Genomic DNA, 18104 nt, shown 5'->3' on the forward strand with positions numbered 1-18104 from the left:
GGATACCTTTTTTCCACAAGGCTTCCTTCACCAATTGTCAAAGTACTCGGTTGTAATTGCAACTCAGTTGACAATGTTGAGTAAATGTTATTAAAATGCCTGAAAGGTGTCTCAAGTATGCCGCCTACTCGTGGCACGCCCCCACTTTTCTCAGTCCCTCCAGGCGCGCGAAGCTGCGCTCTGTGTGAATGCAGTAGTTCTAGGTTTGCTCATCTGGCAGGCATAAGGTAGCGGCGCATATAGCCTACATTAGGCTGGTTTATTTCACGCTAAATACAAATACGACAGCCCCGAGAAAGGACAGCGTTCATTTCTTCAAAACGTGAGTGTTTAACCTAATACGTTTTTTTGGTCTAGTTTCACTTTGTTTATGACAAGCTTTGACTTGTTGAAGTGTGGTTCTTGTGTCAGAATTGTTAGTAAAAATTGTATCTCCCCGCTAACGAAATCAGCTCGTGTGTCAAGCAAGGCTTTTAGACTACTTGCCAGACACACGTACACATGGAAGGCTGATTTTGTTTTTAATTATTATCCTTTATTCTATAGTTTGCCAGTCGTTTGTTTTGCTGATGATTCAACTCATCTGTCTGAGTGGCCCTTTGGTGATGCTGTCTGTTGTAGGCTACTGTGCTGCTTTAAAGAATTCAGGGTGGTTGACTTGCTCTCTGTGTCAAGTGCTGTATTAAGCGCCCACAGTCCATAACTGCTCATTTATTATCACCCCTTAGCCTAACAACAACAACAACAACAGCAACAACAACAACAACAACAAACAAATAATCATGATGAATAAGCTGACAACATTTGAGTGTCCTTGATCTGCCTCATATGGTAAGGGGTATGATTAGATATAACCCTGCCATAAAATCTCTGACTTGCCCACTTCTCATTCTGAAGAACTACTTAATTACAGAGCTCATTCAGTTCTAGGGATGATAATGCCTCTCTAACACCTTCCTCAGTTTCAGTTCAGTTTCAGTTTAAATTCCCACATTTAATGGCACACACGTGAGAAGAGTACCCATGGAGAAGACATAGGCTATGTATAAATTGAGCATTTTATGAATTACATTTACAACATTTTGAATGTCCATGATGGGGTTGGTCTCAGGATAGGCCTACCATAGAGGCACCTGCTGGTCACAGCTTTGTGAACAACCTACATAGCACTTCAACAATAGCAAGATTATAGCCTACAGTATGTCCGTTCAAAGTGGTCATCATATAACACGAGTCACCTTTTTATATGTCTTGTTAAAAATTCTATAGGCCTAAGTGCATTCTTATCTATTGTTATTTCGCCTATGCATGTATGTCAATTTGAAAACACACGCAAACCATTGTCAGCCTCATTGAATAATTCTCTATGTCAGTGTTAAGGCATAAGTAACATTTAAAGATAACTCATCACCTTCATGAGTCGGCCGTTGTTTAAATGAGACTTTAATAGTTGAGTGAGATTTATCCCTAAAATTGCCGCATGGTCTGGGTGCTGGATATCACACTTCAGTTGAAGGGGAAGAGTGTGCACATCCCAGGTAAAGGTGCAGAACAAAGACTGACTGGAGAGAGAGAGAGAGAGAGAGAGAGAGAGAGAGAGAGAGAGAGAGAGAGAGAGAGAGAGAGAGAGAGAATAAGGTGCGTCTGTGGGGTAGGTCTAAAAAAAAAACCTCTTCAGGTGCTCATCGTGTCCAAATGGAGAGACTTGAGGTGAAGAGCCTCGGACCCTCTCTCTTTACCTCACAGACTGATTGAAGTTTAAAAGTGAGGTGTCCGCACACTTAAAATCAATTTTTCAAGATTTAACTTATTCCATGGTAGAACTAAGGTACATTTCAACCATTGAGGTCTTCTTCAGATTATCTGCACACACAGACTGACAAGAGACTAGATGATTTCTATGCCATGGAATAAATCTGTTTTTTTAAGTGTGCAGATGGGACTGATGACCCAACAGAACATCACAAAACAAACTTGCCTTTCGAAAATCACAGTATGCACAGTATAGACATCATCATGTTTGTGTCTGCTGCCTGGCACTGAATGAAAAGAGTGGGGCAGCCTTGGCGAAATGGTTAGGGAGTTCGTCTTGGATTGGAAAGGTTGTGAGCTTGAAATCCATATCGTCCATAGCTGCACTGCCCTTGAGGAAGGTACCCAAGTTGCTCCAGGGAGTGTAACCAATATCCTCCTGAACCTAATTTACTGTAAGACATTTTGGATAATTGCGTCAGCTGCTCTAACTATGATGTAGCATTAAAAGCATGAGGGGGGGGGGTTAACATACATTGAGTGTAGGTATCTCGAAAGGTGCATTGATTGACTCTCACTCAAGTGAAGAGGCGGCAGTAGTGTGTGCCTCCAAACTGCTGGTGCAGGACGAAAAGGTCAGACAACTATGAGAATAAAGTTGAAAGTCTTCACAGATTTTGCTTTTTTATTTTTCATTTTTTTCTTCTTCCCAGTAAAAGAGGAAAAAGGGAGTTGTTAAGTATAGCAGACTTTATTCAACAACTTTATTCTCGACTTTGGTTAACACTGTCACACTGAAACAGTTGTTGAAAAGACTAAGCTTAGGTTATACACAACGGTTGCAACCCATAGTACTATAATACTACTATGATATTACACGGAGCCTTTAGTTATACATTACGACTTGGTCATTGCCTTTCTGGTGACACTGACTGAATAAGAGGGGCCCCTTGTACTGACCCTTCACTCTGTACTTGCTTGACTGTCCTCCTTGTAAGTCGCTTTTGTCAAAAGGGTCTGCTAAATGTAATGTAATATAATGCAATGTCATGTAAAAGGGGCTTCGTCTTAACGCACTGCATTCACGCCCCATGAGTGAGTTTTCTTTTTTAATGTATGTGTCTTTTTGAGGGATTTTCACCTTTATTATTAGGACAGTGTAGTGAAGCTTGTGACAGGAAATTAGTGGGGAGAGAGAGATGGGGAGGGATCAGCAAATGACCAAGGCCAGAATCAAATCCAGGTTGCCATGCAGAGCAGCAGTGCAGTGCCCTACTGGAGTCACGGCAGGGCCATGAGTGAGTTTTCAGAGCTGACAAGTGGAGGGGATTATGGGAACTACTGCACCTGAGAGAGTAGAGAGAGAGAGGTTCCATTGGCCCATTGTTTCCGGGTTCTATTATTGCAAGGGGGAGGGGGGGGATCCCCCTTTAGGCAGACCTAGGCAGACCTAAGGACTGTATTATGACAGTATTATGACACGCCCCTTTAGGCAGACCGGAACCTGGTCACGTTAGGTGCCCATAGAAACCTATTATGTTGGCATATCTCTATATACTTAAAGAATCTCTGACTGTACACCTTAGGTAATGAAAAAAGGAGGCGCACACAAGACTTGTGTGAAAAATGTATATTGTAGCCGAAAATGTACAACAGAAGTCAGAGGTTAAAACTGTATTGTACTGGAGAAATTGAGAATGGACCAGGTCCGAAACGTCTATTGCTGCAGAACCTCTGACTTCTGTTGTACATTTTTGGCTACAATATACATTCTTCACACAAGTCTTGTGTGCGCCTCCTTTTTTCATTACCTCAAGTGATTACTACTTTTTGGGAGTGGACGCGCCAAGCAATACACGGGTCTAAAGTGTAGGCGCAGATGTCGACCTTGTTGGTTTTTGTCAACTACTGTACACCACCAGCTTTCGCTCTCAATATTATGCTGGTTCGCTGGTCATTTACAAAAGTTACTCGGCAATGAAGTATTGAATCCTGGATCTTCATCTCTCCTGATGCTGTCTTTGGGCCCAAATACTAAAACGATACCTAAAATGGGCCCTAAAACTTTACCTCCCCATGTAGGAGACATGGCTGAAATTGTAAGTTAAAAGTCCAGCTTTTCCTCTCTTCCCTGGCACTATCTGATTGTGTTAGCATTCTTGCCTGATTATCATCGACTTTCAAATGTCTTTTCGAGACTTGGTCTGACACAGACCATAATGATAAATGTTTCCCAAACGGCATGCTTGACCTGCCTCCCTCAGTTTGCTACTGGTCTTAAACCAAAGCTTGAACCAAACATGTTCTTAGTTCCTAGAACGTCTCTGCTTAAACCACCTCACTGCCTCGGACATGCCTCTACCCATTGCCGTTGGAGCTGCTCAAAGATGATTGGTTCCCTGACAAAGTGGGTGGAGTTCCCGATTTCTCTAGAGCTCAGAAACTATATTTGTATTGCTTCTGGCCTGACTAATAGAAGACGCTGAAGGTGTTTCCCATCCCCACCTCTACAAAAATAATTAATTGTATTTTATTACAAGATGGCAAATGCCAGGGGCCACATACAGAGAAAGGGGGGAATCCCGAGGTTGGGAATATTTTATTATTTAAAAAAATCTACAAATTGCAAGATGGCTCCACACACTTCATTCAGCATCTTATTTTGCATCTAGAATGTGACAATACTCGTCTGCACTAATAATAATAATATAATAATCTTGCCTGGCTCTTGCTCAACCTGTAGTTCCGCGCAGCTTTGTGAGCTCCACTACTAGGTCTGGGAGAGCACGCATTCTGCCTGTCCTTGCCACCAACAAATACCTTCAAAAAACGTTTACTGTTGCTCTCTAAAGCGTAAATATTATATATAATCTATACTGCGACTCCAGAATGCAAGCTTCCATTGATATTGTGTTGGAGCTCCACCACAGAGCTCCAGAGCTACACACACACAGAGAGGTCTGGTGAGAACCATGCTACAAATAATCTATAATGTATCATTTAAAACATGGTAGGCCTATATTATATTGTAAGAGTGCTATATATTATTATATTATAAGAGTGCTTCTGTTTCCAAATGATCAAAAATGTGACTGATAAGGGAAGAATGTCTAAATGGCTTACATGTGGTCCAATTTGGAAAAGTGAACAAAACCAAGGTGTCATTCATCATTCCTGTGTCTCCTCTGTATATTTGTTCATCGCTAAGTCACATGGAAACGGTCACCCTTAAACAGGGGCGGATCTAGCCATTTTGGGGCCCTAGTCAAAATGAAAACAGGGGGCCCTCAAAATCATTATATAGACATACAAATTCTGTGTTATGGTGCTATTTAAGTGTTTTGTCTAAAGTATCTTTGATTACTTTATTTGAGTGGCAAATTAAGATCCAGCCTATTTTTTGTGTGTGTTTACTGCGACTGGTGTGACAGAACTGGGGCCCCAGGCAGAGGCATACAGGCCCCAGGCATACAGATTTGGTCGGTGCCCCAGGCAATTGCCTAGGTTTGCCTAATGGAAAGTCCACCTCTGCCCTTAAACACACCCTAGCACTAGCACTGTAGTCCTCCTAGCGCTGACTAGCGTATCAGAGTGCTAACAGCTACTGTATAAAGTCGTAGGAATGGCGCTGGTGGGGCCGTAAAAGCAGCACTCACTGGCTGAATGAGTGGGAAGGAATGAAGTGGTAAACCTCACTCTTGGCCGGCACAGACAGCGCAGAGGTCTAGCTGTCTAATTGAAACCATGTGTGTGTATGTCTACACTTCTATGCATATTTCATGCTATAGAGAGAGAGAGTGAGAGAGAGAGAGAGAGAGAGAGAGAGAGAGAGGGTGTGTGTGTGTGTGTGTGTGTGTGTGTGTGTGTGTGTGCTGTGCACGTGTGTGTGTCTATGTTTGTCAGTGTGTGTGTCTTTGGTTTATGTGTGGTTCTTACTTAGCTGCCCAGCTTAGATGCACATGTGCATGCCATGCAGGGTGACATGTCCACATGTTTTCGGTGCGTGTTGATAGCTCCAGTCTCCTCTTAAGTGCCTCCATTAACGTTGGCCAGGGATTTTATTTTCGCCCTGCGAGCTGAAGTTTTTCGAGACCTGAGACTGCAAATTAAACCATCCCATAAATCTTCTATTATAGGTAGTAAAAACTAATTTTAGACTTCCTTTTCTCGGCAGTGTCTCAGCTGATTGTTACCACACGGTTTAGAGCGGGCCTATAGCCCATCGTCAGAGCAGGAGGTCCTTGGAAAGACCCGATTAATAGATTGTTGTTGGCTTGTTAAAGCCTATTTAATCGCATTATGTTTCCATGCCGTACCATTTTATCCAATGGTTAATTGGCCAATGACCGCACTTCGACACACTCATCAGCCAATTTAGTCAGACGTCAGTCAGTGCAGTGGGTCCGTGAAAAAGGACCTCAGTGGTTGAGAGGCGAGCACATGGGTTTGTCTGTGTAAAGGAGGCAAGTTGCTGCTGAAAGGTTTTGCTGTAATATACCCATTTTCCCTCAGCAGTTGTTCCTAGGGCTGGGCAATATGATGATATATATCGTTATCGCGATATAAAAGTGTATATCGTGACCTTTCTCCTATATCGCTTATATCGTGATAATAATTTTGATCAATTTTACACAATTGAATATCATTTAATTACATTTTATGTTGTCACAATACACACTATAAGTTCATGTAACTGTAAAAATAAGAATAAAAATTTCCATTTTAAAGAAAGGTTGTTTTGTGACATGAAAAAATAAACAGTAAATAAAGAGAATAACTGAAAACGTATGTAATTGTGCTATATCGTGATATATATCGTTATCGTGATATAAAGTAATCCATATTGTGATATAGGTTTTTTTCCATATCGCCCAGCCCTAGTTGTTCCACTTTCTCTCAGCAGCTCTACCAGTGGTGCACAGCTTCAGTCAATAATTGTAGTATATTTGACGACATGTCCCATGATCACCTAGTGTTTGTGTAGCCAATGGTACTTGGGGTATGACCTTTGCGGGCTTGTGGGTAGTTATGAGATTGTTACAGGTTACTGCTCACGCTGATGTTGATGTGAGTTTTATTGCATAAAAAACGTAAGACTCTTCCAGTTGTCGCCGCGTCTATTATTCACTGCACAACACCGGGACTTGACAATAATGAGTCTGATTATCTTCTTCTGCCAAAGGCAAAGATGGGTAGATACAAGTTGAATAGAGAGGACAGTCATACACTACCCACACTGGACTTTAATGCATTACTTTTCTACAGTGCCATTGTTTAGGTACAGGGTATTGACTACAGTCCCTGGAACAATTTGGGGATAGGTGTGTTGCTGAGGGGCCATTAGCCATGGATGACCACAATGGAAATAAGCCTTAGGGCTTTTTTGTGTCATCCCTGAATATTTCTTTCTTTTAATGTATGGGTCAGTTTGCTGTTCCATGTTTTATGTCAAGAATGGTCAAATAAATTCATTCATTCATGAAGGTCTTGTAGGGATAGACTCACACACATTCCTCCCACTAGTAGAGTGGGACTCAAACCCGCAACCCTCTGTTCCCAAGACTCCTTAATCATGAAGCATTAAGCACTGCTACTTAGATGTCATTGATGCTGCTCTTTCAGCAGCAACAGCAGCTCATTTACAGTACAGTGCAGGTGCCAACCTTGTTCTAAAGTGTTGTCTGTCTAGTTCTGGGGAACTCAGGGTATGTGTGAGGTGGTGGCTTGAGTCATTGTGTTGAGAGAGAGCATGGTGGTGAATATCAGCAGTTTAATATTACATTTTATTATATGGTGTGACGTCATCGGTCGAATGCTCCATTCATTTCAATGGGGCTCCCCAACGTTCGCACGTCTGATATTTGAGATAAGGACGAGTTGGTCTATATCAGACCGCTGTCAATGACAACAAGACTTTTTACTGCTAAAGCGAATGTTTCATATCACTCCGCAGGGGGTCCGGTCTGCGCAGCAACAATCTTTTGACATGAAAAATTATAATAAACTTAACATTAAATAAAGAAATGTCCCCGCCATGTGTGAATCATTTAAGTATATCCATATAATAAGCGGGTTAACGTTCGGCGAGTCGGTCGCTTTGTGGAATAGCAGCAATTCAGAGAGAACAAGACCCCTCCGCTCCATGTCGGGGTCTAAAGATTCTCTCTGTCGTGCTGCTATTCCACGGTAGCGTCCTTCTCGCCGAACGTTAACCCTTACACATTACACTTAGCAGACACTTTTTTATCTTACAATTATTTTATGTACAGGGTAGGCCTATTGGTTACAATCTCTGGAGCAGTGTGGGGTTATGTGCCTTGCTCAAAGACACCTCAGCCATGGAGTGAGATAGGGACTGGAAGGGTGGGATTCGAACCTGCAACCCTCTGATCTAAAGCCCATCTCCTTAACCAGTAGGCCACGGCTGCCCCACAATGATATTCTAAGGACTGATGGGAAAGAGAATGCAGGCAATGACATGGGCATCGAGAGAGTTCAGCTTTCTGACAGCTTGGTGAATTAAGTTGTCCGTCTGCCTACTGTTGTCTGCCAGCGGGCTCTTGCGCATAATGGGAGGACTGTTGGACAGATGGGTGGGATCACCTGTGAAGCACACAATCTTGTCAGCTCGCTTGATCTGTGTGACTGTATTGCAGAGGGTTTTTGCAAATGAGGCGGCTTTATGTGCTAGATGCTAGATGTCCTGGAGGGGAGGGTGACAGACACCCACAATCTTCACAGCTGCTGTTATGGCCAGGGCTCTAAATTAACACCGCCAAAACGGCCGCAACGACCGCAACGACCCGCAAAATGCTGTTGAAAATTAAGTTTGGCTGGTAGAAAATAAAACTAATTAGCTAGCCAGTAGCTACTTCGACACATTAGTGAGTGTGTGTTTGGCTAGTAAGATTAACATCTACTAGCCATTTTGGCTGGTGATGAAAAAAAGTTAATTTAGAGCCCTGATTATGACACACCATGTCTTAATGTTTTTTGGCAGAGCACAGGGACAGAGTAAGGCAAATTATTTGTCTCGGGTCCTGTTATGGAAGGGTGGAGACAGGTTTGGTTTTTGAACTGCACCCGCATGGTCCTGGGCCCAGTTGACAAACTCACTGAACTCACCACCCTGTGGCAGGCACTGCAGCACTAGCCAGGCCACGCCTTCCTAGTGACGCAGCACCTTCAGTGTTGCTTCTAGTCAGGCCAAGAGCAATGCAAATATTGTTTCTGATCTCCAGAAAAATTGGGAACTCCACCCACTTTGTTGGAGACCAGTTAACCAGTAGCAAACCTATAGCCTAGAGGCGGGTCAGCCATGCAGTTTGGGAAACGTTAATTCTTATGCTCTTGGTCAGACCAAGTCTCGAAGAGATTTGAAAGTTGATGATAATCAGGCTACTGTAGCACATGGCGCAAGTGCCATATTATATATGTTACTGAGGCAGCTTGTTAGGAAGCTCTCTGGTGCCTTGACGCCAAGGCCGGATTAATGCACAGGCTAGACGTGGCTGCAGACTAGGGGCCTTCACCTTCCAGGTGGCCCCTGATTGGCCAAAAAGTGAAAAAAAGATGCAGAATTGTGACAAGAAGCAAAATTTAAAAAATGTATCTGTTTTGTTCAGCACTATCGGTAGACATGTTATCTTAAATTCCTAGCTTGTAACTATGACACTGTCTATGTACACTTGTCGCGAAACTTGCCTTTTGTGTGGGGTCCACATCAACCTGTAACCTAGGGGCTTCAGACCCTCTTAATCCAGCCCTGCTATAATCTATAATATTTTGTATGTGTGTACGTGAGTACTGTATACAATTCAGTGCACGAGTACTGTATACAATGCAGTGGGTGAAGCCCAAGACAAATTTCCCCCTGGGGACAATAAAGTACACTCTGACTCTGACAAAACTACTGTACATGTGATTTTGTAGCAGTTTTACTTCTTTCGAACGCCTGGTTTCTTCAGTGCTGCTGTAACATTCCTTGGCTCTCGAATGCGATGCTTGGCTCTCAAAAATGATCTTTAAAACCTCACACTCAGCACTGCAGTCTCTGCGTTGCTATGTTAGGGTGTGAAATAGAAATAATAAACAATCTGTGGCTCGCATCTCATCTGCGAAGCACAGCCTGTGATTAGCCTTGCTGTGTGAGTAATTGCGCACCACTAGCTAGCTACCGTTGGCCACAGACACACTGTCTATCTGTCTGTCTGTCTGTCTGTCTGCCTGTCTGTAACTGTCTGTGTCAGCTCTGATGTTTCCCAGATGTGAATTCTGGGAGAGAGAGATGTATTCTATCCATGGGACAGAATGGTTCACCTTTCTAGACAGCCATGCGCCATAGGTCTTTCTGGGTAGAGTCTAAGCAATAAGGATGTAATCATAATATAAGATGTCAATATACAGTACAAGATGTCAGCTGGGGTCCATGTCACGCAGACCTAGGATAAATTTGTGACAAATCGCATGACGAATATAGTTAAGTTTGTGCTCCAGTGTTACCTGGCCCACGCACACTCACACGCACGCACAGAGACAGTTACAAAAATCGTTTTGACTTTTCTTCAAAAAAATACTAAATGAATGATGATTAGTATTGACTTGAGTTCCTCTATGTGATTTGTGTTGTGTTGTCTAGCTCTGCTGGATGTGAGCGTGTGTATGAGGCCGCCGTGTCAGATGCCTGCCAGAGGACCTCACCCCCTCTGGACCCCTCAGCACACACAGAAGTGAGTGACCACACTGCACCACACTGCACCACACTGCACCACACGGCACCACACTGCACCACACTCAGCCCTTAAAGGGGTTTGCCACTATTTTGGGGCTTAATACAGTTAAAATCGTTGGCCAGGGTTTATATAGGTGGTAAAGTGTCTTATTTTTCATATAAGCCGTTGTCTTGTTTTAAGACAAGTTAAAAGAGGGAGCATGTGGCTAAGCTAGTGAAAGTCAATGGATCCATTGACTTTCACTAGCTCAGCGACATGCTCCCTCTTTTAACTTTTCTTAAAACAAGACAACGCTTAACATGAAAAATAATTCACTTTACCACCTTTATAAACCCCAGCCAGCAATTTTAACTGTATTAAGCCCCAAAATAGTGGCAAACCCCTTTAAGGTGGCATACCTACTGTATCTACTCTGCACACCATTCAGTTCTGCGTTTCCCAAAAACATTTAAGTATTACTTAAGCCTTAAGTTGTACTTACCGTAAAGCCCCTGCCTAGAACTCTATATGTGAGTCTCAATTTGTACAAGTCTGCAGGAATTTGTCCTCTGAATCCAAAACGATGCCTATTTTATCATTTTCACATATGTATGAAGCGCAATGTGTTAGTTATTTACATAGTATGTATTTATCTTATTTTTATTTTACATTTATTTTCCACTCACACTGACAAAGGGTGATTGCTGGAACTGATTTGCTGATTTGAAATGAAAGTGTGTAAGTGCTACAACGTTTGGTATAAGTCAGACCTGTTGTACCTATGTTGTGTATGATCATTTTACTGGAAGGATACAGAGTCTCCTGCAGAATTTTCGTTAGTCAAGGTAGTGGGGCGTTAGTCAACATCAGAGACAAGTAACTATCATTAGTGGGCATGATGTGCTGTGCAGTTTCATTTGAAATATGATCTGAAAAGTGTTTCTTTTGGTTAAGCAACTTTGGAAATGATATTCACACCATGAAATCTCTATCTTTTCAGGGGCCCTAGTCAAGTTGGTAGGTGTTTCTTGTCAAGGTGGCTACCTTGACAAAGTGTGATATATGTGATTTTCCTTTATAAAAAAAGGGTCAGGTAGCAGCACATTGCGTCCACAAAGCGCAGGCCATCTTCATCTTAAATGGATGCCGACAGGCTATTCAAAACCAGACATAGTAATCAGGGCTCTAAATTAACACACGCCAACACGCCAAACACGGGTGAAAATTAATTTTGGCCGGTGGAAAAAAATACCTACCCGCCCATTTGGCTAGTAGCGCCCGAGTAGCCTACAGTAAATTGTGAACGGTAAACGGCGGCTTGTATGACAACGATAAGGCGAGATTTCCTACATTACCCATAACACTCCCGTCGTGACCCCACCCCACCGTGAGCTTTCCGAAGCAGCAGCCACTCCGTGCTGCTGTTGCGCGCGCCAGGACAGAACGCATTTCAGAACTTTTGTGCGCTCACACTATTTTGACAGGCAGCTCTCCCCTGCTCCTGTCGCTTTCGCGCTACCACTTTTAACGTCACTATTAGGACTACGGTTACTATTAGCATTCACCGACACCGGCACCGGCACCTTGCTCTAACAGGCTGCCTTTTTAAGCTGCGAGGACCTGACCGAAGAGTTTCAATAACAGGAGTGTTGTGTAACGAAATAGCGACAAGGGCAGAGGAGGAGAACGGGCTGTCAGAGTAGTGTGAGCGTAGCTGTCAGTTGTCTTCTGAAATGTTTCAAGTCCTGGCGCAAATAAGTTGGAAAGCCCACGCCATCGGAAAGAAGGGCAGACCTTATGCGAGTAGGCTACGCTATGGAAGTAACAAAGGAAGCGAACATTTCCGTGATATTATTTGCTTTTAGTTAAACATATCGTAGGTTTCTTGTTATTTTGTTGCGCATGGTAGAGAAGAGCTCCTGGAGGAAATAATGGTGCCTATAGCATCATACTGTAGGCCACATGAACACACAATAGGCACACACGACATCATATCCATTATTGCACAACGTGTGTGTGTGTGTGTGTGTGTGTGTTGACTCCTCTCCTCCTCTTCTTTTCCTCTCATCTCTTCTCCCTCCTTGGAGTGTGAGGTTTTGTCGTGTTTGGCTGTGTGTTTGGTTTAAAGGTCTGTTATGTGTGGCTGGTGATTCATTGTTTTCAGAGGTAAAAATAAGATAAAAAATAAAGCAGAAGTTTAAAAAAAGTATATATAATATGCTTATTGTAGACCTAGTATGTAGGCCTATAGTGTTTATGTGTTGTGGAAATTTGAATAAAATAACCACAATAATAATAATAATAATAATAATAATAATAAAAACACAACTAGCCTAACGCATAGCCTATTTGGGCAAGATTAAAAAATGGCTAGTTGAACTTCTGTTTGGCTGGTAAGAAAAAATGTCTACTAGCCAAATTGGCTGGTGGTGGAAAAAGTTAATTTAGAGCCCTGATAGTAATTAGTGGTAACTAATGGAGCACAAATATTAATTGCAACATCATCTAAAAATACCCCAAAAAAACAAAAATATTATTTCGCCAATCATGAGATTTTGGCGCTTCCCAGCAATTGGCTTTGCATGGATGCAAGCAAAGTGAGCTTTTGCTACTCGCTCTTTGTGTTACGCATTGCGTCTTCAATCCCCACAATAACATGCGAGCACGGGTCCCAGAGGCCTGTAGATCCCTCCTAAATGAAAAGCTTGATCCCATGCCTATGCGAGGCAGCAGTCGAGCATTAGCCTCCACGCTCCGAATACCGGCCCAGAAGAACCAGGCCAGACGCTGCAGCCTACTGATCCAAAAAATCTGGCATTCAGGAATTTTATTTGCGCTCCTAGGGTCAGATGGATGAGACTGTGTAGACCTTTCCTTTCTCTAGATTTGTAGATTGCGTGCTCTTTCCATTTGTCAGAAGTCTGGGAAGTGAAAGAGAGAGAGATGGAAATGTGAGAAGTGTATGATTCTTTTGCTGTTTTGTTTTATAAGTATTCCATTTATTATTATTATTAGTAGTAGTAGTAATAGTAGTAGTAGTAGCAGTAGCTGTAGCAGCAGTGGTATTAGTATTGGATTGAACATTGTTTGACCACATTAGCCATAAAAAACCTCATACTGTCTATTTACTATTTTCTTGAAATGAGTAACGTCGTCACATTATATTTTGTTATGGATTATGTCATTGTTGTGTAATCATTACTCTTGATAGCAATGTTTTATTTGTTATTAAAGACTCTTTTTTTACTATAGTTTGAATGTGCTATACAGATAAATGTGTCTGCCTTGAATAGATGTGACTTGAAGCAGCCTCCCTGCACATGTGGTGAAAAGCTGGGCAGATGCTTGTGCCATTTGTCATAGCGTGGGGAAGGATGGCTAGGGATGGGGAATGGGGATATGGGAATGGGTTGTTGTGTGACTGAGGGGACAAACTTGCGGTCTGGTCACGTTCACTGGTGCTGGAAGCTCCCTAGTCTCTCTCCCTCCACATGTGCAGAGAAGCTGGGGCAGATATTTCTGTCATTTGTAGGGCCAGCAGCAGCAGCAGGCAGCAGCAGATCCTCCGCGGAGTTTAGTTGCCAAGCTGTGAGCGAGGTGCTGACAAGTCTGCTCATGTGATGTGATGTGTTGTGCTGCTGTGCTGTGGCCGTAGAGAAGTGTGGCTGGTGCCGTGGTGGCTGTGTGTGTTGGTCTGTTCAGACATGCAGGGTGTGTTTGAAATAATTAAAGTGTAATAAGTAGGTGTTTAAATTCAAATTCTCTTGTGTACTGTATACACATGTTCGGGACACCCACTATTTGCTGTGATTTTAGCCCTATGTAGACTATGTTTGTACAAACCCCAACTCCGATGAAGTTGGGACGTTTGGTAAATAGTGAATAAAATCAAAATGCTATCATTTTCAAAACATTCAATCTATTCATTAGAAGGAGAATAGTGAAAAGACAACATATTAAGTGTTAAAACTGAGAAAAAATATTGTTTTGGGGGACATATGTACTCATTTCTAATTTGATAAATCCAACACGTCTCAAAAGAGTTGGGACGGGGACAATAAATGGCAGCAAATGTCGAGGAAGACTAAAAACGAAACAAAAGACAACACTTAACAGTTAAATACATTAACCGATGAGATGATTTTATATAAAAAACAGTGTTAATTCCTATCTTGGACATGATTTCACCAGCTTAAATGGTGGGTGTATTCCTTGTCATGATTTGCAATGTTTTCCTTTCTGTAGTGCTTACAGTGTGACAGGTCTTGACCAAAATCCCACCATTTTATCACCTGCTGGTCCTTATGATGGAGCCAAACTGTTAAAACATAGTAGAGAATGCAATTTGACCTTACTATGTGGCAGTAATAGAAGATCTCCCTTCAAAATATAATGCATGAGTGGCTTTTCATGCTGTTTAAAACCCATTTATACCATTCAGCACTGTATTTAACTCTACAGATGAGTGAGAACATCTTAACCAATGCACTACTGCACCCGCATGCCATCATGGAGGCTGACTTTTGAAGCTAGCACTAACACAAGTTGGATGGTCCATTTTTACTGTAGCACAGGATGTGCAATGCTCTATTATTGTCAAAAAGAATGGACTTCTACAACTTCTGCTGACTTCTGTAAGCAAAGGACAGTTTCCCATGTCTTCTGGGTCTATTTCAAGTGAGCTCAGGTGCTTAGGAGAATGTTACACCCCTCTATCATTTTCATGCATTAAGCATTCTTAATATGGTCAATTTTCAATAGCTCTAGCACTCCAGGAATTAGAGTGAGACTACAGCCAATATATATTTTATGATGTCATGAACCTATACAATGATTTTAGTAACAAAAATATGTCTTATATACACTCAATTGTGGTAAATCAAAGGGAATTCAAAAATGTATGTAATAACTATGGTAATTATTCCCTTTGAATCTTTAATTCTGAGTGACTCAGCCTCTCTATGATGATCTTATACCTGGACACCTATATTGTCCGTCAGTACAATTCATTTTGAAATGTTCTTCTTTGTTGTTTTATCTTATTTGGATGTTTACTAAATTTCACAGATCCCCGTCCCAACTCTTTTGAGACGTGTTGGATTTATCAAATTAGAAATGAGTACATATGTTCCCCAAAACAATATTTTTTCTCGGTTTTAACACTTAATATGTTGTCTTTTCACTATTCTCCATCTAATGAATAGATTGAATGCTTTGAAAATGATAGCACTTTGATTTTATTCACTGTTTACCAAACGTCCCAACTTCATCGGAGTTGGGGTTTGTACTTTGAGCTACTGTATGTAAAGGGCTTTAGCCCAAGGAGTGGAGCACAGGTTGGCTGATGAGTGGCTGAGAGTACTATGTGCTGTGATCACTAGAGATGCACCGGATCCTGATTTTTAGGATCCTGCCGGATACCGGATCCACTGCTTGAGATCCTGCCGGATCCGGAACCGGATACCGGATCCTACGAAAGGGTTGAAACACATAGCCAACTCGCACACTTTTTATTACTTTGGCGCAAACTATTTTTAAGAATCATGGGCTTACTGCCACACTGCCTGCAACGGCCGCTTCCAAAGGCCTTTCACTCCATGCAGTGATTGGGGTTGTGAAAGACTGACTGAAAAGCTAGGCTACTTAAAAAGTAGAGATGCCCCAGATCCTGATTTTTAGGTAACTGCCGGATACCTGATCCACTGCTTAAAGGCCAACTTCCGATAAAACTCAGTTTTACTCACTCCTTTTGAAGATCGGACGGTCACCCCAAGTTAAACTCACTTGCAAGGCTCTCATAGCGGTGCGTCACCTCGCCTGGCTGTGTTTCCCGGTGTTTCCCAATTTACATCAATAATGCAGAGAAACGAGCGAATCACGAAAGCCTTTCTGTGTTTCGTCACGTCGAAAGAAGGCGTTGCCCACAAAGGTTTATGTCGATCCATTTTTCTAAAAACATGTCGAGTAATTTTTTTCTGCTTGTTTTCAATACAAGCAACGTCTGGTGGCCCGAAATCTAGCTTAGCTTAGCTATCAGCTGGTTGCTACTCTCAGGTACACACACAGCACAAAGCCTCATCCATAGAGCAAGCCCACTCTGGTAGCTGGCCCACTCCTGTAGCTCGCCTAGGGGTCGCTGTCGAAAGAGCACAGCCCTGAATGGAGCATGCACGCCTCCGTTGGCGCCCCTATAGTGCAGTACCACCCGGAGAAGTGGCGACTCTGTTTCCAATTACATTCTATCCAGGCACAGGAGGACTGAGCCAATCAGAGACGCATTTCCACGAGAGCAGGAAGAGTAAGCCAATCAGAGACGCTTTTCCACGAGAAACACGGAACACCCTCTCGTTTCTCCACAAGCCACATTGCTGGCTTGCAAAAACGGCTTGAAACAAAGCAACCAGAACGTTTTTTAAAACAGGACCAACGCGTAACACATTCAATAACAATGGGGAACACAGCAATATTAATCAAATGACGTTGAGAGGCCATCTTTAAGANTCTGCCGGATCCGGATAGTCTGAAAAACCCTATTATCCTGCCGGATCCGGAACTGGATCTTAGATCCTGTACATCTCTAGTGATCACACATTGTAGCGTCACATGGTTCAGGTCTGCTGGGTTAATGGTATTTATTAGCAGAAGTCAGATGGTGCAATCACAGCTAATAACTGTAATGATGAAAGGGGTATGCCACTATTTTGTGGCTTAATACAGTTAAAATCGTTGGCTGGGGTTTATAAAGGTGGTAAAGTGTCTCATTTTTCATGTTAAGCGGTGTCTTGTATGTAGCTAAGCTAGTGAAAGTCAATGGATCACTGTAGCATGTAGCATGCTACACGGATCCATTGACTTTCACTAGCTTAGCGACATGCTCCCTCTTTTAACTTGTCTTAAAGCAAGACAATGGCTTGCATGAAAAATAAGACACTTTACCACCTTTATAAACCCTGGTCAACGATTTAAACTGTATTAAGCCCCAAAATAGTGGCATACCCCTTTAAATTATTGCGTTGCAATACTATAAAAAACATTAATTCCATGCATCTAAATGTTTTAATCAATGTACCAACTTAACACAATCGTGCGTTAGTTTTGATAGCGCCACCCTGACATCTACATCTAAAAACGCCAGAGACTCTTATGTTATGTAATGGTAAGCGGTCAGGGCGTCAGACTTTTAGCCAAAAGGTTGCTGGTTTGAATCCCGACACGCCAGGTTGGTGGGGGGAGTAATTAACCAGTGCTCTCCCCCATCCTCATCCATGACTGAGGTACCCTGAGCATGATACCGTCCCGCCGCACTGCTCCCTTTCGGGCGCCATTGTGCCCTTCCCCTTTGCACGGGTGAGGCATATATGCAATTTCTTTGTGTGCAGTGTTCACTTGTGTGCTGTGGAGTGCTGTTTCACAATGACAATGGGAGTTGTAGTTTTCCAGCTGGGCTGTCACTTCATGTATGTGACATACTGTACTGCATGTGGTGTTTTTCAGGCCTAGAAGTCTAGTGGAGGCCTGCCCAGATGTGCTTGGTGTGGAGGAAGAAGGGACATTAAAGCTTCACAGCATTCAAAGGTAAGACCTACTGTTAGCTCTCTTTGCTTCTTTCCTAAAGAAAAGACTTTCTACCTTTCCATTTCT

General features: G+C 42.5%; 1 long non-coding RNA gene across 1 annotated transcript; it reads left to right on the plus strand.

The window, feature by feature from the left end:
• Positions 1–194: 194 nt before the first annotated feature.
• On the plus strand, positions 195–18039 carry LOC134452500 (uncharacterized). The gene is made up of 3 exons (XR_010035473.1): positions 195–322; positions 10391–10481; positions 17958–18039. It is a non-coding gene; the product is annotated as an uncharacterized LOC134452500 (long non-coding RNA).
• The last annotated feature ends 65 nt before the right edge of the window (positions 18040–18104 follow it).

The sequence above is a fragment of the Engraulis encrasicolus genome, chromosome 7 (assembly GCF_034702125.1).
Source record: "Engraulis encrasicolus isolate BLACKSEA-1 chromosome 7, IST_EnEncr_1.0, whole genome shotgun sequence".
In the NCBI taxonomy this organism is placed as follows: Eukaryota; Metazoa; Chordata; class Actinopteri; order Clupeiformes; family Engraulidae; genus Engraulis; species Engraulis encrasicolus.